At 38.1% G+C, this 26,066-nt stretch overlaps 2 protein-coding genes and 1 pseudogene across 3 annotated transcripts in view; 2 read left to right on the top strand and 1 right to left on the bottom strand.

Moving 5' to 3' along the window:
* The window catches only part of KIAA0825, a gene marked incomplete at its 3' end in the record, with an annotated part of 203,430 nt that extends 187,975 nt beyond the window's left edge, over window positions 1-15,455 (bottom strand). The window contains exon 1 of the mRNA XM_080804280.1: window positions 15,383-15,455. The remainder of the gene's footprint in view (window positions 1-15,382) is intronic.
* Window positions 1,571-2,370, top strand: LOC308343291 (MARCKS-related protein-like; annotated as a pseudogene). Its single transcript has 2 exons — window positions 1,571-1,846; window positions 2,062-2,370. The product of its transcript is annotated as an MARCKS-related protein-like (transcript).
* Window positions 15,456-15,555: 100 nt separating the features above from the next.
* SLF1 (SMC5-SMC6 complex localization factor 1) overlaps window positions 15,556-26,066 on the top strand; it is a 75,929-nt gene continuing 65,418 nt past the window's right edge. Inside the window, exon 1 of the mRNA XM_080804879.1 lies at window positions 15,556-15,653. The gene's annotated coding sequence lies outside the window, so the exon portion shown is untranslated. The remainder of the gene's footprint in view (window positions 15,654-26,066) is intronic.

Below are 26,066 nucleotides of genomic sequence, written 5' to 3'. Positions count from 1 at the left end.
GAAAAATAAAAATCTCAAAAAAAAATTAAAATTAGGGTCCCTAGGTGGCTAAGTCACATAAGCGTCTGCCTTCAGCTCAGGTCATGATCCCAGCATACTGGGATCAAGACCTCCATCATGTTCCCTGCTTAGCATGGAGTCTGCTTTTCCCTCTACCCCTCACCCCCTGCTTGTGCACTCTTGCTCTCTCTCTCTCTCATACTCTCTCTCATAATCTCTCTCAAATAAATAAAAAAAAACTTAAAAAATTAAAATTAAAATAAGAAATAAATCATCAAAGTAGAAAAAAAGCAACATCCTACCATGTGTCGTCTACAAAGATGTATCTTACATTCAATGACAAAAAATAGATTCAAAGTAAAAGAACTGAAAAAGGTATTCCATGCAAACAGTAATTTTAATATAGCTAGAGTTTCTGCACTTATATTAAACAAAATAGGCTTTAAAAAATAGTATTTGAGGGGCACCAGGCTGGCTAGTTGGTAGAACATGCAACTCTTAATTTCAGGGTCATGAATTTGAGCCCCACGTTGGACCTGGAGCCTACTTAAGAAGAATATATAAATTTTAAAAAAATAGTATCTGAGAAAAATAGTATATCTCAAAATGATCAACGGGTCAGTACATCAGAAAAAAATTTAATGCTTATAAATATGTATACACCTAAAACAAAGCATCAAAATCAGTGAAGCAAAAAATGACATAACTGAAAAAAGAAATAACCCATTTAGCAAGTAGAATTGGATATTTGAATAGTCTCCTATCAAAAACTGATAGAACAGAAAATCAGCAAGAGTATCAGAAAATATTGTTCACCTACTCAACATAACTCTCACATAGTCACTCAGTCCGATGGCACAATACATATTTTCTTTTAAATGTCAAAAACTATTTTCTAAATAGACCATATACCAGGTCATAAAATAGGTCTGAATATATTTTAAATAGGATCATAAGAAGTATATTCTATTAGTATAACATAATTAGAGGGGCGCCTGGGTGGCTCAGTGGGTTAAGCCTCTGCCTCGGCTCAGGTCATGATCCCAGGGTCCTGGGATCGAGCCCCACATCGGGCTCTCTGGTCAGCATGGAGCCTGCTTCCCCCTCTCTCTCTGCTTGCCTCTCTGCCTACTTGTGATCTCTGTCTGTCAAATAAATAAATAAAATCTTAAAAAAAAACATAATTAGAAATCAGTAAATGAAAGAAATCTGGAAAATCCTCAATATTTAGAAGTTAAAGAATACACTTCTAAAGAAGTCAAAGAAGAAATCACAAGGGATTAAAAAAGATTTTACTGAATGATAGTCAAAACACAACATGTCACATATTATGGGATACACAGAAAGCAGTACATAGGGCATTCTGACGCAGAGTGGATTGGTGGTAGGCGCAGGTAGCGGGTTGGCGTGGGTACCCAGAGGGGGTGCTGCTCATTGCCCACCTTCCCCAGTCCCCTCCTCCTCCGGCACAAGCCCCACCCCTCTGGAGGCCAGGCTCACCTGGCAGAACTATTCTCTGTGGCACGGTGAGCCCAGAGTGGCTGTGGGCACCCCAGCAGAACCCCGCATCATGGGCAGCCAGAACTCCAAATCTCTCTGGGGCAACGTGACCACCAAGGTGGCAGCAGGCGTTCCCCAGCTAAGGCCAAAGGACAGGAGAATGACCAGGTGAAAAGCAATAGAGACTTATACCCCAAGGGTGAAGGGTAATCTCCCCCTGTGAACAGAGCAGTTAGCCAGGGCCACTGGTGGTATCATCCAGCCAGCAACCCCTAGCCACGGTGCTGAAGTCAAGGGGGTTGCCCCCGCCAAGAACACCCTGCAAAAGAAATTCTCTTTCAAGAAGGCTTTCAAGGGGGCCTGGGTGGATCAGTGGGTTGAGCCTCTGCCTTCAGCTCAGGTCATGGTCTCCGGGTCCTGGGATCGAGCCCCACATTGGGCTCTCTGATCAGCGGGGAGCCTGCTTCCCCCTCACTCTCTGCCTGCTTCTCTGCCTACTTGTGATCTCTCTCTCTGTGTCAAATAAATAAAATAAAATCTTAAAAAAAAAAAAAGAAGAAGCCTTTCAAACTGAGTGCTCTGTCCTTCAAGAGAAATCTGAAGTGGGGGTGGGGGGGTGAATTGTGTGCTTCCTCACCCACAGAGGAAGAACAGGAGCAGGGGGAGATTGGTCCCTGCAGTGAAGAAGTCACAGCCCAGGAAGGGAAGGCTGTTGTCACCCATGAGAGCCAGGAGCCCCAGGCCAAGGGGGTAGAGGCTAGTGTTGCCTCCAAGGGAGGGGACACAGAAGAGGTAGGGCCCCAGGCTATAGAGCTGTCCACTCACTTCAGGCAGAAGAGTGGCCATATAACTGCCAGGGAGCAGGAGTAGTACCTGGGTAAGGGCAAGTGGGTGATTTCTAAGCTTCAAAGACTGTGCTGCCCTTGTGAGGTCACTGCCTGGACCTGGTGCCCTGGCTATCTTCCTGTGCCCAGAGAGAAAGGGGCTGTTACCCCCTCCCAGCCATGCTCCCTCTCCTTATCCCTCCTATGGATTCTCCCATCATTCATCTGGCCTTCCTCTTAAGGTCAGTTGAAAATGGTCCCTTGTAGTTTCCCAAGTTAGGTTAGTAACGTGAAATGCTCCTGCCTCTGGCCCTATCTCTCCTGTCCCTGTCCCTGTCCCTGCAGAAGGCAATTATTGGTTTTCTCCCTCAATTCTTTTCCAAGTAGTTTTGTTTACTCTACTCCCCAAATCCTTGAGCCAAATGTGGGATGCCCAGACTCCCAAAAGCTGAGTCCCTGAGTTTCCAGCCTTCCACTTCTCTTGAGTTTTTAGTTTCCTGTGCTGTCCTTAATGGCATTTGGGTTGGGCAGGACACTGCCGCTATCTAGGTTTTTATAAATGTCTTTCTCAAGTTCAAACACCAGCCCCCCCCTCCCCCGCCAAAAAATCAGTGTAGAAAGGCAACACAGAAGATTACAGCAGAAATAAATGAAAGAGAAAAGCAGTAGATAAGATAAAGTCAAAAGTTGGTTCTTTGAAAAGATCAACAAAACTGCCAACTGTCACCAAGACTGATCAAGAATTTAAAAACAAAACAAAACAAACAAACAAAAAAACAGGGGCACCTGCGTAGCTCAGTGAGTTAAGGGTCCAACTATTGATCTCAGTTCAGGTCATGACCTCAGGGTTGTGAGATCATCAAGCCCCACACAGGCTCCACACTCTTCAGGGACTCTGCTTGAAGTCTCCCTCTGCCCCTCCCCAAGCTTGAGCAGACTCTCTTTCTCTCTAAAATAAATACTTTTTAAAAAAGAAAAAAGACACAAATTACCAAGATAGCAATTGAAAATGTCACTATTGACCATACAGAAATCAAAAGGATTGTAAGACAGCACAATGAACAACTTTATGCTAATATTTTAGACACACAGATGAAATAGACACATTCTTAGAAAGACGTAAATGACCAAAACTGACTTAAGAAATAATGTGAACATTGAATAGACCTACAACAAGTAAAGACAATGAATTAGTCATTCAAAATCTCCCCACAAGGAAAAGTCCCAAAGACTTCAATGGTAAATAAAAATTAAAAAATGAAATAAAAAAATGAAGTAATACCAATAATTCACAAACTCAGAAAACAAAGGAAAGAAATCTTCCTCACTCTACAATGGCAGTATTACCCTAACAAAGCCAGATATATCACAAGAAAATAAAACGGCAAACTAAAAACCTGTATTAAAAAAGACCTAAAATCAATACCCTAACTCCCAACCTTCAGAAAATAGAAAAAGATCAAGTTAAACACAAAACGAGCAGAAGGAAACAATAAAGATTAGATTGAGGTAAATAAAAAGAGGACAGAAAAACAGAAAAAAAAATCAATGAAACTAAAGTTGAGTCTTTGAAAAGGTGAACAAAGTTGACAAAACTTTAGCTAGACTGAACCCCCTCAAAAACAAGGGATGACTCAAATTATTAAAATTATGAATGAAAGTAGGAACATTACTGACATTAGAGAAATAAGAGATTATAAGAGGATACTATAAACAGCTGTAATATTATCAAATTATAAAATCTAGGCAAAACAAACTCCTAGAAAGACACCAAGTGAAATGACTGAAAATCTTAAAAAAAAAAAAAAATTATGCATAGACCTGTAACAAACAGAATGAAAATAATCAGAAACCTTACCACAAAGAGAAGCCAGGGCCAGGTGGCTTCAGTGGTGAATGCTACCAAATATTTAAAGAAGAAGTAACACCAATCCTTCACAAATTCTTCCAAAAAATAGAGGAGGACAGAACTCATTCTCTCAGGCCAGTATAACCCTGACACCAAAACCAGACAAAAATATTACAAGAAAAGAAAACTATAAACCAACAGTCCTTATGAAAATGGAGGCAAAAATACTCAACAAAATAGAGCCAACTGAATCCAGTAACATGTGAGAAGAATTATACACCATGACTAAGCAGGACTCATCACAGGAATGTAAGGTTTAATCAACACAAGAAAATGAATCAATGCAATACACTTTACTAATAGAATAAAGAACAAAAACTACATGATGCTCTGAACAGATGCAGAGAAGGATGTGTTGAAATCCAATACCCTTTCATGGTGAAAAACACTCAACAAATTAGGAATAGAACCCACAGTTGACCTCGTACTTAGTGGTAAAAGGCTGAAAGCTTCGCCCTTAACATCAGGAAAAAGACAAGAAGGTCCATTTTTAACTCTTCTATTCAACACTATACTGGAAGTTCTAGTCAAGGGCATTAGGCAAGAAAGTAAATAAAAGGCATCCAGATTTGAAGGGAAGAAGTAAAAATATTTTCATTTATAGATGACATGATCTTGTATGTAGAAAACTTTAAGGAATTCTTTTTAAAAAAATCAAAAATATTGGAATTAAAAACATCCAACAAAGTTTGTAAAACATCAGACTAATAAACAAAAATCAATTTTATTTCTGTATGCTAGCACTGAAGTGAACTGAATTTGAAAAAGTTAGGAAAACAATTTCATTTACAACAGCATCAAGTAGAATAAAATAGTTTGGAAAAATTTAACAAAAGGGGTGCAAGACATTCATTTCATAGTATAAAACCTCATTTCAAAAACCTGACATAGACCTAAATAAATGAAAAGTCCATGTCTTATGGACTGAAAGATACAGTCCATACAGAATGAATGCAATCCCTATCAAAATCTCAGCTGCTTATTTTGCAGAAATTAACAAACTGGTCTTAAAATTCAATTTTAGTATATGTGCTGCCGAAGCGAGCACTGGTCTTAAAATTCAGACGGAAATGCCCGGAACCCAGAATAGCAAAAACAGTCTTAAAAAAGAACAAACAGAAGTCACATTTCCCATTTTTCCAAGCTTACCATAGAGCTTCATAATCAAGACTTAAGGAGAGACATATAATCAATGGAATAGAATTTATAGTCCAGTATTAAACCCCTGCAAGTCCAGTTGATTTTTTATGAGAATTTCAAGAAAATTCAATAAGCAAAGGTAAGTCTTTTCAAGAAATGTTGGTGAGACAACTAAATACCAACATCCAAAAGAATTGTCAGGCTCTTCTATCACAAGATATACAAAAATTAACTCAAAATTGACCAAACACCTAAAAATATAAGCACTGAAGAACAGAAATTTTTTAAAAGAAATCACTGGTAAAACTCTCCTTGACCTTAGGTTAGGCAATGGTTTCTTAAATAAAACACCAAAAGCAGAATCAACAAAAGAAAAAAACAGGTAAACCGGATTTCATAAAAATTAAAACTCTGTGCTTCAAAGGACACCATCAATAAAGTGAAACAATAATCTGTAGAATGGGAGAAAATGTTTGCGAATCAAATATCTGATAAAGGAATAGTATCCCAGGACCTATAAAGAACTATTATAGCTCAACAATAAAATGACAGGTAATTCAATTTAAAAAAGGCAAAGGATTTGAACAGACATTTCTCCAAGGATATAAAAATGGCCAATAAGTAAGTTAAATGATGCTCACCATTATTAGCTAAAAGTAAATTGAGACCACAAAAGATACCACTTCACAACTCACTAGAATGGCTATAATCAAAAGAAAGACAATAACAAGTATTGGGAAGATGTGGAGAAACCAAAACCCTCAGAATCTGCTAGTGGGAATGTAAACATCTCTCCCTCATCCTGTCAGTGGGAATATTTCCTTAATAGCACTTTGAATTTTGTAATTATTTTTGTAATATCTTCCATTAGACTGAAAGCACATGAAAACTCTTTACTTCACTTAAGTGTACTAGTTAGGGCACCAGTCATTCTGTGCTATCTGTAATCACTGATTTGCTTACAACTCCCAACCCACTAAAGTGAATCTCTTTTTTAAGATTTTGTTTGAGAGGAGCACCTGGGTGGCTCAGTGGGTTAAAGCCTCTGCCTTCCGCTCAGGTCATGATCCCAGGGTTCTGGGATTGAGCCCTACATCGGGCTCTCTGCTCAGTGGGAAGCCTGCTTCCCCCTCCTTCTCTGCCTGTCTCTCTGCCTACTTGTGATCTCTGTCTGTTAAATAAATAAATAAAATCTTAAAAAAAAAAAAAAAGATTTTGTTTGAGAGAGAGAGAGCACCAGTGAGTATGCGTGTGCTTGCATGAGTGAGGGGGAGGAACAGAGGGAGACAATCTTTAAGCCAACTCCCCAGTGTTTGTGTGTGGGTGGGGGGTGCACTGGATGCCATGACCCATGAGATCATGGCCTAGCTAAAGCCAAGAGTCCAACACTTAATCGACTGAGGCACCCAGGTGCCCTTAAACTGAATCTTCGTAAGATCAGACTGTGCCTTCTTAATTTTTGCAACTTAGTACCAAATCAAGTGGTACACAAAGGAAGCACAAAAGAGAAGTTAAAGTGATGCTAAAGTGTGGTACACAGATTTTTGATGGAGTCCCAGTATTCTTTCATGGGATTCTAAAGTTCAAAACTGTTTTCATAATAATACGACATATGCCATTCACTAGGTTTGACGTTTGTACTAATCATGCAAAAGCAATGATGCTCAGGCCCAGACTGTGTTAGTTGTATGTTTTCTATTGCTGTTATAATTACTTCCCACAAATTTACTGTCAGAAAACCACAGAAATACATTATCTTACAGTTCTCTAGGTTAGAAGTCTTAAAATGGGTCTCACCAGGCTAAAAGGAAATGGTCAGGAGAGCTGCATTCCTTTCGGGAAGCTCTGAAGAGGATGCATTGTTTCCTTGCATTTCTAGCTTTTAGAAGCTGCTCTCATTCCTTGGCTCGTGGCCCACTTCCCTCATTTTCTATTTAGCTCTGTGGGTTGAGTCCTTTTCATATTGGATTACTCTGAATTCCTCTTCAGCCTCCTTCTTCCACTTTTGAGAACCACTGTGATTACACTGGACCGATTTAGATAATCCAGGATAATCTCAATATTTTAAGGTAAACTGATTAGCATCTTAAATTCCTCTTTGTGCTATAACCTAACATAGTCACAGGTTCCAGGGATCAGGATGTAGGCATCTGGGGGCAGGGGGGACATTATCCTGCTTACCACTATAGTCATATTTTTTCACAGCTACAATGAAAAGCAAAGCCAGGTTTACTTAGCAATGTATTCAATGAGGCAGTAAAAATTAGTAATGTTATTAGATCAACCTTTGAGTACACCACACATTTTTTTCAAATTTAACCAAATTGAGCTCTCACTTCAAGGAAAACGTTAGACAGCATTTGTTGTCAATGATGAAATTAGAGTTTTCAAAGCAAAAGTAAGAAGTCTGGAAAATTCACATACTGTCAGATGGACAGCTTCCTAATATTTTTAAATTTTCCTGATGAGACTGCAGATAATATCAATAGGATTTTTTGATAACATAATGAAATGCATTATGATTTGGAAGATCAGCTTACTTCAATGAATCAGTATTTGCACATGGCCAGTGCATTATATAACAAAATCACATGATTGTAAAAGAGTCTTTAAAAATGCAAGACAGACCAAGGACATTTTAAAGTTACAGATTTTAAAAAGTTCAGTGATAGGGTTTCAGATATCATATTGTAATTCAACTTTAAGAAACCACCACTTAGTAAATTTAGGTATAGGATCAAAGAAAAACATTCCACAATTATCTGAAAAGGCCACTAAAATACTCCTTACTCTTCCAACTGCAAGTCTGTATAAGGTTGGATTTTGTTCACTTACTTCAACTCAAAACAACATATCACAACAGTGTGAATAGAAGAGCAGATCTGAGAATTCAGCTCTCTTCTTTAAGCCAGACATTAAAGACACTGCAAAAAACATGGAATGATGTCACTCTTCCACAAAAACTTTCTTTGGGAAAATATAATCTTGTTTTAAAAATGCTCTATACGTTAACACGTTAGGCTTTATTTATTTGAATTAACTACTTTTTAAAAAGTTTATTTTAATTTATAATATAATAAAGGTAAGTAGATAGAATTACATACATAAAAACTCTTTGAGGTCAATAGTAATTTTTAAGAGCGTGAAGTCCTCCTAAACTAAAAGTTTGAGAACTGCTGAGGAAGATAAATGATAAAGTCCTAGAAAGGTCATGATCAGATAAAAGTTCATCAAAGGAATAAGCTTAGGCAGCCTCACTGATACCAGGGTAGAGAAGGTCACGTAAGAAGAGGGCATGGAAGGAGGGCTCCATATACAAAGAGCCCCAAACTCTTTTCCAGTCAAATCTGTGATTAGCAGACAGAGTTCACCCCTGAGGAGCTAAATAGCCCACAGGCATTTTTGAGAGCAGTTATGAATAGAAAATGAAATAATTGATGCTTTACCAAATTACAAAGGAATAAGTTATCATCTGGATTATACAACAAATTCCCATTTAAAAATATTATTTAGTGAACTGAAGTCTAAAAAAACAAGGAACATGGGTAAAGAATGTCATGACAATGAAACAAAGAATAATATTCACTGGTATTAGTAAAAACTAAGACTTCTTCAGTAGAATGCACCTCAAAATAGCTCGTATCACTCCTCAGTTTAAATTTAGGTAAACTTCAGACTTACACTGTTGGATTAGCTGCGTTCCCCAAAGGGAAAATGGAAAGTAATTTCAGGTGATATGGCATGGCTGCTAACTGCTAGAAACAACTTCAGCTGTACAACCTTTCTGAATGGTCAGAGTCAGAGAAGAGCCTTTTCAGTAAATCTTAGCAAGCAAATAATGTAAGTAACAGAAAAGGATGGCCATATTAACCAACTAGAAAATAGAGTAATTATGTCCCTTAAATAGAGCAAACAATAAGTCTTTTCTTGGAAGCATGTTGAAAAAGAGCCCTAAATTTAGATTCTTAAGACCTTTTGGCTCAAGACACATGTTTCCCGAGTTATCGGGGCAAGTTAAAATACCTCTTTAATCTTCATTTACCTCATGTAGGGTATGAAAGTTAGTCTAAATCTCTTGCTTCAAAATTCGACTCTAATTCACAGTAACAAACACATTTTATATTCAACTCCTAAAGCCACTTTACATCTAAAATAAAAATGCAGGCCAGTAGTCACCAAATTGATGGATTATAACCTGCCATTTGAAAAGCACCGAATTGACTGATGTCTACAGTTGCTTATTAAGAACAGCAAAAGAGTGTAGAGGTGACCTAGTAAAGCATAATATCATGATCTTTTTAACCATAGAAGTATCTTTGGAGAGGAAGAAAAATGGATATTCACATTTGGGCTAATGTTTAAACTATGGACATTAACATTACTCAGGTTTTGGGGATTTTGTATTTACTGGCTACCTGAATTTAGAAATGTAAACAGCATATTGTTTACTTCATGTCAAAAAATCAGTTGCTTAGGTAATGTTTTATTTCTGTTATTTCGAACTTTTGATTGCTTAGCTGCTCTCTGGCTAACAAAAGTATACTACAAAATACAAGAAGTTGTTCATCTAAGAACATGTGCCTCTGAGACTGTACTTTTCTTAGAAGTTGGGGCAAGCAGTGAAAGTCTAGAGTTGAAATTTAAACACACCTGTGAATGTTAGCATATGACAACTACTAGTTATTTTTACTAACAGCTAACATTATACTGAGCGCTGTGGGAGCATGGGATTCCTCTAACGGGTGATTTTGGGACACATATTCCCCATTGGCCCACTGAAGCTTTTCTCGAATGGTGTGGCAGTTTGACATTCTTTTCACTTTCTTTCCACCTCTCCCTTTCTCCTTTCCTACTCTTCTTCACAGGTTTTCTGACCTGCATTGATGCCTGGAGGCACTTCCATCCTGCTTTTGCTCCCTTCTCTTTTATCCTTTACAGGCCTTCTCCCCAGTAAGCCTCTAGCACATCTAATCCCCTCTTAGTATCTGCTTCTCTGGGAATCTGAGTCAACAAAGAAAGTGTTTACAAGTCCAACCACCTTATTAAACTGTATGCATCATTATTTAATCTTCACACAAGGCTTATGAACACCTTATTACTATTTCCATTTTACAAATAAGGAAACAAACACTAAGAGCAGAAAAGTAACTTTCCCAGAGTCACACAACTAGTGACAGACCTAGGATTTGAACTGTTTGACTTCACAGCTGGAGCCCCAGACCTTATTTTGTTTCATTTTTAAAAGTAGGATCTATACCCAGTGTGGAGCCCAACACAGGGCTCAAAATCACGACCCTAAGATCAAGTTCTGAGCTAAAATCAAGAGTTGGACACTTAATCGACTGAGCCACCCAGGTGTCCCCCCACCTTATTTTAAAGCAATTAGGTTATATTAAACCACAACAAAACTAGACAAATCCCTAATAACATTTTTCTGATGCCTGTGTGCTTTCACACACTATCACACTTAATTCTAATAAATTTGTAAAGTTGATATTACCACTTGACAAATGAACAAACTGGGGCTCAAAGAATGTAAGTAACTCTTCCCAGAACATATGTAAGTCCATGAATTTGAGCTTATATGCGTGTCTTCTCTGAATTCAGCTACTTTACATTATACTGCTTTCCCTAATTAATCAAAATGACACTGTCTTTTGTCTGTTAGTTTTAGCTAATTTTCTTGAGGATGTTATTCAGCAAATAATCCACCAAATGATTTAAACAGCTAGGTATGTTTCATAGTCGTACACATTACAGATACACTATTAGCAATTTATTTCCTGAGCCACCTCTCTCCTTATCTACTTGTTCTTTAACCAAAATTTATAAGGAAATAGTGGAGCACTGTTTCAAAACCTGTCTCCAATAATATATCAGCAGTTGAGCCTGGGAGGCAGTGTTCTTTTCATACTTCCAGAGGCTTTTTAATATTACTATGCTGATTTTTACCTTTATCCTTGATTCAACTGCAGTCTTTCGACTGTACCACTCAAACACTTTCCTTAACCAGAATCACCTGGTATGATGAGGTGAGTCAGAAGTCTGCAGATTCATCACTTCTAATGATTAATTCCTGGTTGTTTCCCAGCCTCTAAAAAGGAACAACAGCCTCGCAGTAGTGGGCAGTATGTCAGTCAGAGCGGGAGGTTTGAAGTAACTCAGCGCTGTTCTCAACTACCGAAAGGCAGGTGAGGGGTTTGTTTGTTTTGGTGGTGGTGTTTGTTTTTTTTTTCCCTGTAGATAAGGCACGTGGAAGATTTTTCCAGAAGGGGCAATACTGGGAATCTGGGCACCAGCAGGTCAGGAAGAGGAGACCCAGGACTAACCCCGTCATGGAGGTCCTGGAGCCACTTGTGGGAAGAGAAAGCCAAGTGTCCCCTACCCAATCCACGGTGTGACTTCAGATGGGGAAAGTGGTGCTTAGAGAGGGGCAGGTAGCTGCTCAGAGTCACAGAAAGGGACAGGAGCCATGGAGAAAACAAGAGGACCTCACAGCCTAAGAGAATCCCCACCCCCAGCCAAACCAAAACCCTAGCGCCATCTCCACCAGGTGTCAGTGCCTAGTTCCCACCTTATCAGAACAAGGTGTTTATAAACCAATCCCCCACTTCATCAATGTGACTCCACGTCCTCTCAGAGTGGAGCTCCAGAAATAGGAAGCTAGATGGCCCCTCAGGGTCCTCTCCTATTTTTGACTGGGCCTGAACCCTGAGTCACAGGGGTCCATTCAGTAGGAAGGAAAGGATTGCTCCCCAATCAGATGAACAGACTAGGGGGAGGGCTAGTAGGCAGGAGCTGAGCTGTGGCTGGAGTAGAATCACGGGCAATTTTTAACTTTTTTCCTTTTAGCTTTGTATATTCTCAAATTTTTAATCCATAACACCTTTGGGGTTAGATTCTATAAGGTCCCTTCCATCTGTAAAATCCTCTGACTTTAGTTGACTCTCAAGTATTACTCTGAATATTTGAGAAATGATCCTCAGAAAAAAATTTCTGTGAGTATACACCTAGTTAGATGAACTAGGATTAAAATTCAATTGGAGGCAGTATAGCAGAGTGATTATGATAGTGGCTTCTGAAGTGAACAATGGTTGACATCACAGCTCTGGCAATTAATGACTGGTAACAGAACGATTTACAAAATGTATCTTTTCTCATTTGTAAAACGAGGATAATAATACTTACCCTATAGTTCTGTGAGGAAAAATATAACACTACATAGAGAGTAAGCAATAATCAATAGTAGGTATTCTCTTATCTCCTATTTCACTGTCTAGTTTTCTTTGCAGGTGACCACATACCATTTTATGGATGACTATAGAGTGGACATTACATTTCAGCATCAAAGCGAGTAACGATAAATAAGTACACATTGATTTATATGGTAAAACCCTTTTTAAAAGATGCATGTACAAATACTTCTCTGGGTAAATAACATTTACCCAGTTATTTACAAATACTTCTCTGGGTAAATAACATTTACCCAGTTATTTACTGGGTAAATAACATTTTAAAAAGTAATCATCATTCCTTCAATTAATGTTTATTGAGCCCCTACTATATGCCAGACACAGAGCTAAATGCTAGATATGAGATAATGGACAAAACAGATACAATCTCCATCTTCATAAGCACTGACATTTGATTGAAAACAAAACATCCCTGAGATCTACCTACGGGATAGGTAAAGCAAATATCTTTCAGATAGTGAAGTTGATAAATGTAAAAAAAAAAAAAAAAGCACATTGGTGTTTGAGACTAGCTATACATAATAGTGTATACATAAAGAGTATACAAGATACTCTTTATAATATATAATATATATTATAATATATAATAGTGTATACATAAAGTATACAAGATACTCTTTATAAATTGTTATTTATAATACATAAATAGTATGTATCTTAATGAAATTTTATTCTCATTTATTCTCAGGCAAAATAATTCCCTGACAATTAGGCTATTTCTATTTCTCTACATAAAATAGAATACTGAAATGGGTATGTTTAATTAAGAATACTCCTTTAAAACATGTGATAAGCACCATCTGTCTGAGGGTTACAAGAATGAAATATAACAGTTTTGCTAATAACCAGTAAATAATAATTCCTTACAGGCATTACGAAGTTCAATTTTTATTAAGTTCTCATTCACTTTTTTTTCTTTTTCTCCATATACATCATACACGTGTGTGTGTGTGTGTGTGTGTGTGTGTGTGTGTGTGTGTATCCTCATGTGCGTGCAAAGCTGACTAAAGAGATATCTGAAACTCTGGACTTAGAGTCACCTATACACTGATGATCTTGAGATTATTTATATTTGTTCGATGATGATAAAACTAGTCAAGAAAAACTGGATTATTCATATGTCAAAGTTACCCTGTGGTAATATCTTAAGTACTTAACACATTCCTTAATTCTTAATACATTAACTTAAGGAATTCCTTAACCTATTAACACATCCCTAAAATTACTTACTCAAGTTTTGCTATACATTTGACTTTTGAATGTGACATATTACCTATCCAGTTTCACCCGTGTGAAAAGAATGATTCACGTTAGGGATATTTATGAGTATAAAGAACCGTAAAAAGAGCCAAAGTTTGGAGTCCGGTCGACTGTGTTCAAATCTCAGTGGTGTCACTTAATTATATAATTTGTTAGAACGTCTTTCAGTCTTAGTCGTGTCTTTGAGTCTCAGTACAAAATGTTTGCAAAATAGGGGTAACGTAATTTTTCTTATAGGACAGTAGTAACGTTAAGGAATGTAAAGTGCCTGGCAAACTAGCTATATTTGTGGTATTAGTCGTTGGCTGTGTTAATTTGAAAGAACAAGAATCAAGAGCAAGAATACAAAAAAAAAAAAAAATCCCTGTCTTCCTTAATTTATAATCCTTTCAACCAGAGAAATAACACAAGATTAAATAAACATGGCAAAATTGGGACCAAAGGAGATTATAAAAGTTGGCTGAACTATTATCCAACAAGATTAGAATATCAATGTGCTGTCCTCAATATGCCTGCATTACTCAAAAGGTAACATGGAGTTGGACTAATGCATCAGGGGCTTTAACCTGAACACACTCCATTTTTCTTCATGGTACAGCAATTTCGAGAACTCCTTTGGAACTGGCTTTTTGGGGATCAAAATGAGCTACCTTTGAGGGGGACAGTGATGGTTTAAATATAAGGTGGAGTGGGAAAACTACTTACCTGAAGAAACTGCATTACACAAGAAAGAAATAGCCACGGCTCCCTACATCGCTTAAATCTTCGTTTGAAAGAACACATTTTCTCACATTATTCCTCCGTCCAAAGCAATATTCCCCATGAAAGTATTGTGGTTACCTCAGACCTTCCTCCCAAATTCTCCTGAATCCTTCATTAGCTAGGAAACCTGGAGCAGGGCACGAGCACTCGTTCTGAAAGTACATCTACTTCTTGACCACAGGTTTCCAAAAGCTAAAACGTGTACGTAAAGCCCATTAGCTCAGGTAGTGAGGAAAACAAAGCCCCTTCTTACCCAATTCAAAGAGTGGCGGGAACATTTAATTCTAAACATGAACGACTCCCTCATCCCACGTCTGAAATGTTTGTAAAAGGTGCGACCCAGGTCAATGGAAACAGTACTCAGGACAAGGATGGTAAAGTAGCTCTCGGGAATCAAGGGTGACTAAACCCTGCCAATGGGAGAGTAATGACACTCCTCGAACACTGGAAAAAAAGGCTCGGTACTACAAGTCGCTGTATACGTGGTCTTCGCCTCACCTGGGGATCGGAAATCGAGTTCCAAGTTGGAGACGGACAATGCTAGTGCAGAGGGCAGTTAGCCGGAATACCAGGGCCTTTCCCAGCAGCAGAGGGTCAAGAGCCATGGGGTTGGATGCAGACTCCTCCCGGTTCAACCCTCTCCCACTCACTTCTTGGTCCGGCCAAGACGCTACACGGCGCCCCGACCGGCCGGAAATATCAGGCCCAAGAGGCAACGTAGAAAAATCACTTACCAGTCGCCCAAGCCTGGCGCAGATCTGCAGGAGCCTGGCCCGCCCGCCAGAATCCAACCAGGCACCCGCTCAGACCACCCTGACGACGGCTCGAGAGCGTCACTGACAACCACCCGGAAATGGTCCAATAGCTTCCGGGGCCGCCTAGCGCGCGGCGGGAAATTATTTCCCAGAGCCCGGATTAGTGAGGCTGCGAGTGCTGCAGCGGCAGTCGTCTCCCCAGTCACCACCGCCACCCGAGGGAAGCATCCCAGACTCTCCGGCAGGGAAGGTAAAGGGCCTCAGCTCGGAGGACAACAGTGTACCCTGACTCTCTGGGGTTGTTTCCTCCATGCCCCCAAAGTTTCTGCGGCTCCCGGTTTTGAGATTGGGAAAGGGTTGGGGTTGAGCGCCGGCGGTGCCCGCTTCTCCTGCTTTCTCAGCCACCATTCGCTCCCACTGGCCCGGACTAGCTGAGCTGAGCCCGCGTTGGTGGGCTGCAGTCGCAGACCCCGCCCCGCCCCGCCCTTGCCGCGGCTGGGACCGCCGCCGAGCGTCTCTGCAGTGCAGGCTTGAGCGGCTTCCCCCGCCTCCTGTTTGCGCAGCTCCGCAGGTCGATCCGCTGCCAGGAAGGCGCTAGGCCACCCGCGTCTTCCGTTTCCATAGAACCGACTGGGACGCCTCTCGCGGAGTCTCTTGGTTGCTTTACATAATTTAGCGTCAGTGCAGGTGGCTGGGATCCCCCAGGCCCACCTACCAGTGACGGGGAATATAGTGTCATTCTTTTCTCCCTAGCAGATTTTTTTTTTTAACATACCCAAGTGGTAATGATTATATCTCTGCGGCTACTGTATGCCTTTAAACATACACACACACTTTTCCTTAAAGAAGGGTGTGTGCTCCTGGGGGTTATAATGTACCAGCTGCCTGAAGGCAGGGAACAAGACTAAGTGATTATCCTGGCATTTCTTCCGTTTCCAAAGCCTCTGATTAAATATTGAAAAAAAAAAAAAAAAACTGATTTGTCACGGATACTCCCTATCAGGATTTGACCCAGAAATGAGACGGAGCTTGGTTTTGGAAGCGACAAGCTCTTTTTTAGACGAGTGACTATCCTATCCCTACTCCCCAATTTTTTTTCGTTGAGACCTTAAGAATGAAAATTTAAACTGAATTTACAGCATACGTATCTTATGACAGAATGCCTTTAGAACTTTTTGGTTTATGTCGTTATGTTATGCCTCAGTTCCTAGAAGTATCTATTGATGTGCAAGATGTTCCCGTTTTAGGGAGCATTGCAGGTGTTCGGTACATAAGTTGAGTGTTCGGGTGGATTTTTATAAGGGAATTAATTTGATTATGTTGAACTTAAAGAGAATTCTTAATTTAAATGAGCCAAGATGTTTCAAATACTTGAATGTATAAATTGTGGAGACAGCCTTTGGTAATACAAATGAGCCCTCTTTAGATCTGATTTACATTTTCTAAATCCCTATTTTTTTTCACCTTACTGACTTGGGTTCAATTGTATGATTTAATATTTTCTTGCTTCCTTAGAGTAGAAAGCATAAATCATGTGAAACAGCCATTGAAACTGTGGTTAAAGGTGGTTGCTTTTCATAACCAAAATTCAAACCTTTTATGATTTCATAACAGTATGCACAGTCTTCACTAATGTCTGAAAACAATTTTTTTTTTTTTGGAAATAGTGTAGCATTATTAACTAGACATTTTTCTGATTAATTATTCTAAGATAGTCTTTTCAGTGCTTAAACAACAATTGTTTAGAGTGTTCATAGACTGAATAATCTAAAGAAAGTGAAGAACCCTGTTTCTCAATAAAATAACTATAATGGAATATTATGTGATTCTTATTGACTCTCCATAAATATGTTAATGGAGAAGGTATGCTGCACAATGTAGTATGTACTATTTTTAATCTAAGGACATGTTACTGCCTTTTTTTTTTTTAAAGATTTTATTTAATTTGACAGAGATCACAGGTAGGCAGAGAGGCAGGCAGAGAGAGAGAGAGGAAGGGAAGCAGGCTCCCTGCTGACCAGAGAGCCCAATGTGGGGCTCGATCCCAGGACCCTGAGATCATGACCTGAGCTGAAGGCAGAGGCTTTAACCCACTGAGCCACCCAGGCGCCCAACATGTTACTGCTTTAAAGTACAATATCACTGAAACTTTTAAGTTAACTTGGTTTTTACTTTCTTTATATTGAAATTACTTTGATGTAGGCTGTTTTGTTACTCTTGAAGTCCATATGAATTAGTCTAATGAGTAATTCATACAAGATGCATTTTGAGGGGAAAACAATGAAAATTTCCTTTTTTTCATAAGAAATGGCACTCTTAAGATAATTCTTAGAAATACTTGAAATTTTAGACATTAGTTAATTTTATAATGATGTTTAAATATTTTTAGTAATATTGCTTTTCTAAATATCTCCTTACCCTCATAGTAGATCCCTTTACCTGCAGTGTATTTTTCTCTTGCACTAGCTAAAAATAGATTTCTTAGCAAAATTATAATATGGTTAAAAATATTAGACTAAATTCTGAAATTTAAGTCAAAGTGATATCATAGAAAAGGCATGTAACTTTTGCAGAAACAGGTCTTTGCACTGAAACTTGATTTCACTCTTTTGCTAGCTATGTTTCCTTGAGCTAGTTTCTTTTTTTTTTTTTTTTTAAGATTTTATTTATTTATTTGACAGAAAGAGAGACCACAAGTAGGCAGAGAGGCAGGCAGAGGGGGAGGGGGAAGCGGGCTCCCGGCTGAGCTGAGAGCCCGACATGGGGCTCGATCCCAGGACCCTGGGATCATGACCTGAGCCGAAGGCAGAGGCTTAACCCACTGAGCCACCCAGGTGCCCCTGAGCTAGTTTCTTAATAGCTAAGATTCCCCAGTATCCTCATTTGTATAAGAAGGGTAAACAACACTTAAATTGTCTGTAAGGAAACAAACTAACATGTATGCCTAGACCATAGTAGGTCCTCAATAGAAGTGAACTCCTGCTTTTTCAACCTTACATTCTTATGCTTCTACGAAGTAGTTAAGTAATACAGAGTTCCTAATACAAACTTAAAGCAGATTTTACTTTCATCCCCTATGGCTAACCAACATAGACTGTCTAGCCATTCTTTTTTCCCTGAACATTTTGTTCATCGTGCTTCCTTAAGGGACCCTTTGTCCATAAAAGTAGCATCTCCAGTTCAGCCTGTTCATTTTATGTTCCTGGATAGATTGAACGCTTCCATAAGTCCTCTTAGCCTGTGTCATTTTTTCCTTACCACAGTCACTTGGCTGCAACTGTTCCATTTCCTCCCTCTGCTCAAAGAGACTGAGCATGACTGCTCCTTCCCCAAACAAATAATGCCACTGAAGTAAGAGCATCCCTCAGGTCTCTCCACTGGAGACCTCAATCAAATAACTACACACACACACACACAGACGCATACACACACATTCCGTGTTTTTAAAGGATGAGGCAGGAAACGGACACTACATCTTTAAGAAAAAAATTCCAAAGGCCAGCTGAATGAAATTAAGCCAAAGGCCTAATTTGGCTCCTAGGCCAGGAGGGTACAGAATTCCTAAACTCCACCTGCTGTTTCAGCATTCAGAGCCCCCAGTTCACTCAATATGAATATGGTGATTTGTATCTATCTTTTGCAATATTGGGTAAAACAGTGATCCAACACTTTGACCCTTTTCACTTATTTACTTTCCCAATTAAATGCTTTATTTAAGAGAAACCATGAAAATCTTAAAATTCTTGAATTCAAAGTAGCAATATTGTTTGTATTTAAGGGTTGATACATCTTTTCGAGAAAAGGGAATTATTAAAGGTGATTTTCTTTAGATTTAAAATCAAAGTAAGAGTAGGTTTAAAATCAAAATAGTTCACTAGCAGAACATTAGAAACCATTAGTTTTCACCCCGGTGGCCTTGAAACTGAAGAATATTCACTGGAATGGAAAAATGATCACAGTATAATTTTAAATAAAATTAAGATACAAAACTATATAATAACATCAATTTTGTGATATATATGTTTTTTCACACACATACATAAAAAATGTTTAGGTCATACCTCTCCCCCTGCCCCCAGATGTTAACAGTGGTATTAGTGGGTGCAGGGATTACAGGTGATTTTAATCTTTCTATATACTTAGTATTTTTAAAATTGTCTATAATCATGGACTAATTACAATTGACAGTAAAAGTTACTTTAGGGAAACTTTTAGTTCTTAAATGCAAATAATAAATTTTTTCGATAAATCCTTTATTTATCTTAGTTATCAGCATACAATTTATAGGGTGCATTATGTTTTCAAAGTCCTGTGAAGCCCTATGGCTGATCATAAAATCACTTGTAATACAGAGTAGCATTTCCTACCACAAACCTTGTTAAGCATCCCTGCTCCTGTTTTTTGCAGCAGTTTCTTCTTGCAGTCAACTGTTAGACCCTGTTCTTTTATCCTCCCTCCTGAACCAGACTTTTGCATTCATCTCTATTCCTGCCTCTACTTTTCCTCGACTTCTCTTTTCAACATACTCTGTGTCATATTCAAATATGTTCCAGTTATGTGTCATATCCAATTCATAGGACCTAAAAAGCTAGTACATAATAAAATGTTCTTAATTATGATGAGTGCTATAGGTTTATTTGCATTTCTAACTAGCACCAACTGCGGAGGAATTTCAGGCATCAGGGATAGGCCCATGTGGGAGATATTTTGGGAAAGTCCACACCACAGAGACAGTTGCTTTCTCTGCATAAATGCCAGCTCTGTTCACAGTCATTATATCCTTAGTTGTGTGTATTATATGGTTCGAGGTAAGTAACTAAATATTTTTTTTAATTACTACAACATTTTAAAAATTACTACAGAAGCATTTTCTTGTAACTAAGAATCTAGTGTATAATTTTTCACTTTTTTTTTTTTTTTTTTAAATTTATTTATTTGTTAGAGAGAGAGCGCGAGCAGAGGCAGACAGAGTGGTAGGCAGAGGCAGAGGGAGAAGCAGGCTCCCCACCGAGCAAGGAGCCCGATGTGGGACTCGATCCCAGAACGCTGGGATCATGACCTGAACCGAAGGCAGCCGCTCAACCAACTGAGCCACCCAGGCGTCCCTAATTTTTCACTTTTTGACAGTAAAGATAAAACCTTTAAATGAATGCTTTCATTTTTGTTTTTCCTTTTGTTGTGCTGAATAGTATGTTCTGATGAATGCCTGAAGGAACGCCCCCTACAAGTTCTAAAAAAGTTAGAATTGCCCTAGAAATACCAATGATAGAATTAAATTGCAGTGTTTTTACTTACTTTCTTGTGCTAGAAGATTTCTAACAGTTAGCCCTTGATCCCCATATCCCAGAATATATCATACATACAAAACTTGACCCTATGTATAAGGACTTTGAATTGTTGGAGTCATTAGTAGGTATTAAACCATATCATAATAGTGCTGTCTTTGGATTTGTTGGCATATCATGCAGTTGTTCCTTGTTTTCCTAATCCTGTAGGGTCATAGGAAGAACCATTACACTCTCAGTTTTATAAGTATAAATTATCTATGTATCTCTATTTCTATATTTATAGCTATCAATTTTTTCATATATATATGCATTAAATCTGTGATCTAGCTTGTTTGTCGTAGGATGTGGTATTAAAAAGTACTGCTAAGTGTATTGTAAACTGTTACTTGAAGTAGATCATCTGATTATAAGATGCTATTTGATTAGGTTAATGGAATTTTTTTTTTTTTTTTTTTTTTAAGAGATTGTGCTACAGGACATCTGGGTAGCTCAGTCAGTGAAGCATTTGCCTTTAGCTCAGGTCATGATCTCAGGGTCCTGGGAATCAAGCCCCACATTGGGCTCTCTGCTCAGCGAGGAGCCTGCTTCTCCCTTTCCTTCCTGCTCCTGCTCTCTTTAGCTATCTCTCTCAAATGAATAAATACAATCTTTAAAAAAAAAAAAAAAAAGAAAGAAAGAAAAGAAACTGTGCTGATTATTGTGTCCTATCACTGGGATTCACAGTTCTATAAAAGTTTAGCCAGTAGCCCAGTTTTTCTGATAAACTTGGGAGTAAATGCCCTATATTGTGTTTGTTTGTTTGTTTAAAGATTGACTAATTGGAGAGAAAAAGTGTGTATGAGGAGGGGCACAGGGAGTGGGAGAGAATCCCAAGCGGACTCCTCGGGAAGCTTGGAACCCAACAGGGGGCGGATCCCAGGACCCCTAAATCATGACCTGAGCCAAAACCAAGAGTCAGCCATTTAACCAGTGTGCCACCCAGGTGCCCCTAATTTGTTTTTTAGTATTTGTATTTGCATAATTTTTGAATCAGGACATCCCTGTTATTTCACCTTTATTTCTTCTCTTTCCTCTTAATTAGTTTCATATAAAATTGTTGCTCAGAGGAAAGAAATTGCATTTAAAAAGCTTTCCTGATTTCTACCATTAAGCACAGGTGCTCCTGCTTTCATTTTACTGTGGACTCTTGCTTTGACAGAAATGCTGTTAAATATACAAAGTGGGTGGGTTTTTTTTTATCATAAAGACAATATTATTTAAAATAAAAAGTTTACATGATACACATACAAATCACTTAACTTATACATCAAAATGTATTAAAATGTCACTAATAATAAACATTCAAGGGGCACCTAGGTGGCTCGGTGGATTAAGCCGCTGCCTTCGGCTCAGGTCATGATCTCAGGGTCCTGGGATAGAGCCCCGCATCGGGTTCTCTACTCAGCAGGGAGCCTGCTTCCCCCTCTCTCTCTACCTGCCTCTCTGCCTTCTTGTGATCTCTCTCTCTGTCAAATAAATAAAATCTTTAAAGAAAAAAAAAACATTCAAATTGTAATATAGCTGTTCATTAACATGATCTAAAAGAGGAATATAGTATGATGACTTTTTTCCCTTTATAGTCCTATACAAGATACATTTAGTTCTCAGGAAGGAGAAGAATAAAATTTAAAGAACAATCTTTAAAACTTTCTGGATGATAGTATTACTGTAATTTTTTTTTCATTGCTTTCTCTATATATTCTGATTATTTAGGTAGTTTCTGTATGTTAGTATTTTAGAGTAGCAAGATAGGCAAGTTTTTACCTTTTTTTTTTTTTAAGACTTCATTTATTTGAGAGAGAGCACACAGGTTGGGGGGCACAGGAAGGGGAGGTAGGGGCAGAGGGAGAGAGAGAATCCTAAGCAGGCTCCATGCCCAGCCCAGAGCCCACCTCTGGGTTTAATCTCCTGACTTGAACTGCAATCAAGAGTTGGACAGTTAACCAACTGAGCCACCCAGGTTTCCCAAGATTTTAGGTTTTTAAAGCTAATTAAACTTACCGTTTTTGGCAACATTTCTTGAAATAGCCTATGAAATAGCTTTTGAAACTTTAAGATATATGCATAAAATAAATGTAGTAAGTAATATAAATATGGTTAAAACACTTGTGTTCCTCTGATAAAGGTGGCTTTCAAGAACTATAAAAACAATTAGCTTACCTTTCCATTAGTATACCAAGATGATATTCACAGATAAGTTGAATTTCACTTATCTAGTATTTCTTGAAAGACCTACCATTTTCTTTATTTTTTAATTCTTTATTTTCTTAAATGTTTTTATTTAAATTATAGCTAACTTAGTGTAGTATTGGTTTCAGATGTACAGTATAGTGATTGAGTACTTCCATACATCACCTGGTACTCTTCAAGTGCACTCCTTAATCCTCATCACCTATTTAACCCATTTCCAGATCCTTCCCTGTAGTAACCAACCCCTCTCTATAGTCGAAAGTCTTTTTCTTGGTTTGCCTCACTCTGTTTTCTTTTCCCTCACCCCTTGGCTTATTTATTTTGTTTCTTAAATTCCACATATGAGTGAAATCATATGGTACTTGTCTTTTTCTGACTGACGTCTTTCACTCAGCATAATGCTCTCATTCATCTCATTGCCAATGGCAAGATTTCATTCTTTCTGATGACCAAGTAATATTCCATTCTGTGTGTGTGTGTGTGTGTGTGTGTGTGTGTGTATTTATATATTTCTATATACTTTTTTGTATATATACCACATTCACTTATCAGTCGATGGATACCTAGGCTGTTTTCAAAATTTGGCTGTTGCAGACAGTGCTGCTGTAAACATCAGGGTGCATGTATCCCTTTAAATTGGTGTGTTTTTTTTTTAATTCTTTAGGTTAATATCTAGTAATGTGATTCCTGGATCATAGGGTAGTTCCATTTTTTTCTTCTTGAGAAACCTCCATATTGTTTTCCATAGTGGTTTCACCCATTTCCATTCCCACCAAGAGAGCAAGAGGTTCCCCTTTCTCCTCATCCTTGCCAACACCTGTTGTTTCCTGTGTTTTTTATTTTAGCAATTCTGACAGGGGTGAGGTGATATCTCCTTATAGTTTTGATTTGTATTCCCTTGATGATCAGTTATGTTGATGATCTTTTCATGTACCTCTTGGCCATCTGGATGTCTTCTTTGGAAAAAATGTCTATTCATGTCTTCTGCCCATTTTTAAAGTGGATTATTTGGGGGAGTATTTTGATAAGTTCTTTATATATTTTGGATACTAACCCTTTAACCTATATGTCATTTGCAAATGTCTTCTCCCATTCCTAGGTTGCCTTTTAGTTTTGTTGATTGTTTCCTTAGCTGTGCAGAAGCTTTTATTTTGATGAAGTTCCAATAGTTTATTTTTGCTTTTGTTTGCCTTGCCTCAGGAGACCTATCTAGAAAGAGGTTATAGCCTGTGTTCTCCTCTAGGATTTTTATGGTTTCAGGTCTCACATTTAGGTCTTTAATCATTTTGAATATTTTTGTGTATTCTATCAGAAAGTAGTCCAGTTTCATTCTTTTGCCTCTTACTGTCCAGGTTTCCCAATACCATTTGTTGAAGAGACAGTCTTTTTCCCATTGGACATTCTTTCCTGCTGTGTGGAAGATGATGACTGTATAGTTGTAGGCTCATTTCTGGGTTTTCTCTTCTTTTCCACTGATCTATGTATCTGTTTTTGTGCCAGTACCATAATGTTTTGATCACTACACCTATGTAATATAACTTGAAGTCTGAAATTATGATTTCTCCAGCTTTGCTTTGGCTTTTCAAGGAGGCCCTGCCATTTTCTTAAGGAAATTTGCTTAAAGCATTTATTTATACCCCTAGAATTAATACAAGCAACATTTCTCCCTCGTTATGGCCTTATGACTTATAACCCACTTGTGGCTTTATTGTATACGTGTTAATATGTGCTCTGCATCAGACTAAATCCTTATTTCAAATAACAGCATATTCTTTGTAAAGTTTTTATATATTACTAGTCTGTATTAATGGATATTGTCATTCAGGATATATGTCATATATCCCATAAAGTTGGTTTAAAAAATTTGATGATTAATACAGGAAAGAATTCCTTTTGCAAGAAGCCACTCACCGTTTTATATACTGATGATAGAATTTTACATGAGTGATTTTTCATAAGATGCCAAGCTCTGTTATGTACGTTTTATAATTTTGTACCAGAATCTTTTAACTTTTATTTTTTTAAGATTTATTTTTTTATTTAGAAAGAGAGAGAGAGAGAATGCACTGTGCCAACAAGGGAAAGGGCGGAAGGAGAGGAAGAGAGAATCCTCAAGTGGACTCCCTGCTGGGTGTGGATTCCCAACTCAGGATTCAATTCCAGGACCTTGAGATCATGACCTGGGCCAAAATCAGGAGTTGTCTGATAAAGTACCTGAGCCACCCAGATGCCCTAGAACCTTTTAACTTTAAAAAAAATGTTTCACTGAAGAGCCTTCTCCTTAAAGACTCTTTATATTCTATGTCTTCAAATTATAGGATTTTAGAGGGTTAATGCATTATATCCCTTTCCCTCTTTTGGAGCCAATAGAGAAATAAGAAAGTCTGATATTTTGGGTCAAAATAACAGCTTTTTTACTGAAAAAAATTGGTTTGGACAAGGTAGCTTTATGCAACTCCAGTGTACTTCTTAATACATAATCTCTAAATTCATTTACCCAAGCGTCTGCAGGACTACTATTCTTCTTAGGACATGTCAGAAAGCATTACTATGAGCTGTCTTTGCAAGTATGCAGCTCTATCTATCAAAGCATATCCATTTAGTGTTCTCAGGTAACTTCTCCCAAATCAAGGAGTGATGAAGGGTAGAGAAAGCAGATGTACTGTTAGCTGATGTTACTCCTCGTAGAAGCCTTAAGGAAAGGAAATAAAGTTCATCTTAACCCTGAGTAATGCTTTAAACTGTTCATAGTGAGACTTTCATTGCAGTTTTACTCAAAAATGAATCTTAGTCTTTACATAAACACATACGTGTATGTACTTCATATGTTTTTTGTATCTATCTCTGTATATTTGGTCTTTGACAATAGAATTTCTGTAAAGAACTCTTTATAAACTTGTCTGGTTCTGTATTAACACTTGTCACCAATTGTCTGTTACAATTCCTGAGCTCAAACAGGTATGGTTTTTTAGTTTCGTTTTAATTGCCTTTAAAGAGGTCAACTGCTTTTGCTCTTTAGCATTAATTAAACACTGTTCTACAGCTGTAATGACAAAATTGTTAGAGAATGGAAAATTACCAATTTCTGTAGTCCCTGTTTTCCTCATCTATAAAAAGAAACTAGATTTTCTTTAAAATGCTATCAG

This window comes from Martes martes (assembly GCF_963455335.1).
Source record: "Martes martes genome assembly, chromosome: 5".
In the NCBI taxonomy this organism is placed as follows: domain Eukaryota; kingdom Metazoa; phylum Chordata; class Mammalia; order Carnivora; family Mustelidae; genus Martes; species Martes martes.
The sequence above is the reverse complement of the archived record's forward strand: the minus strand, read 5'-3'. Positions and strand labels throughout refer to the sequence as shown.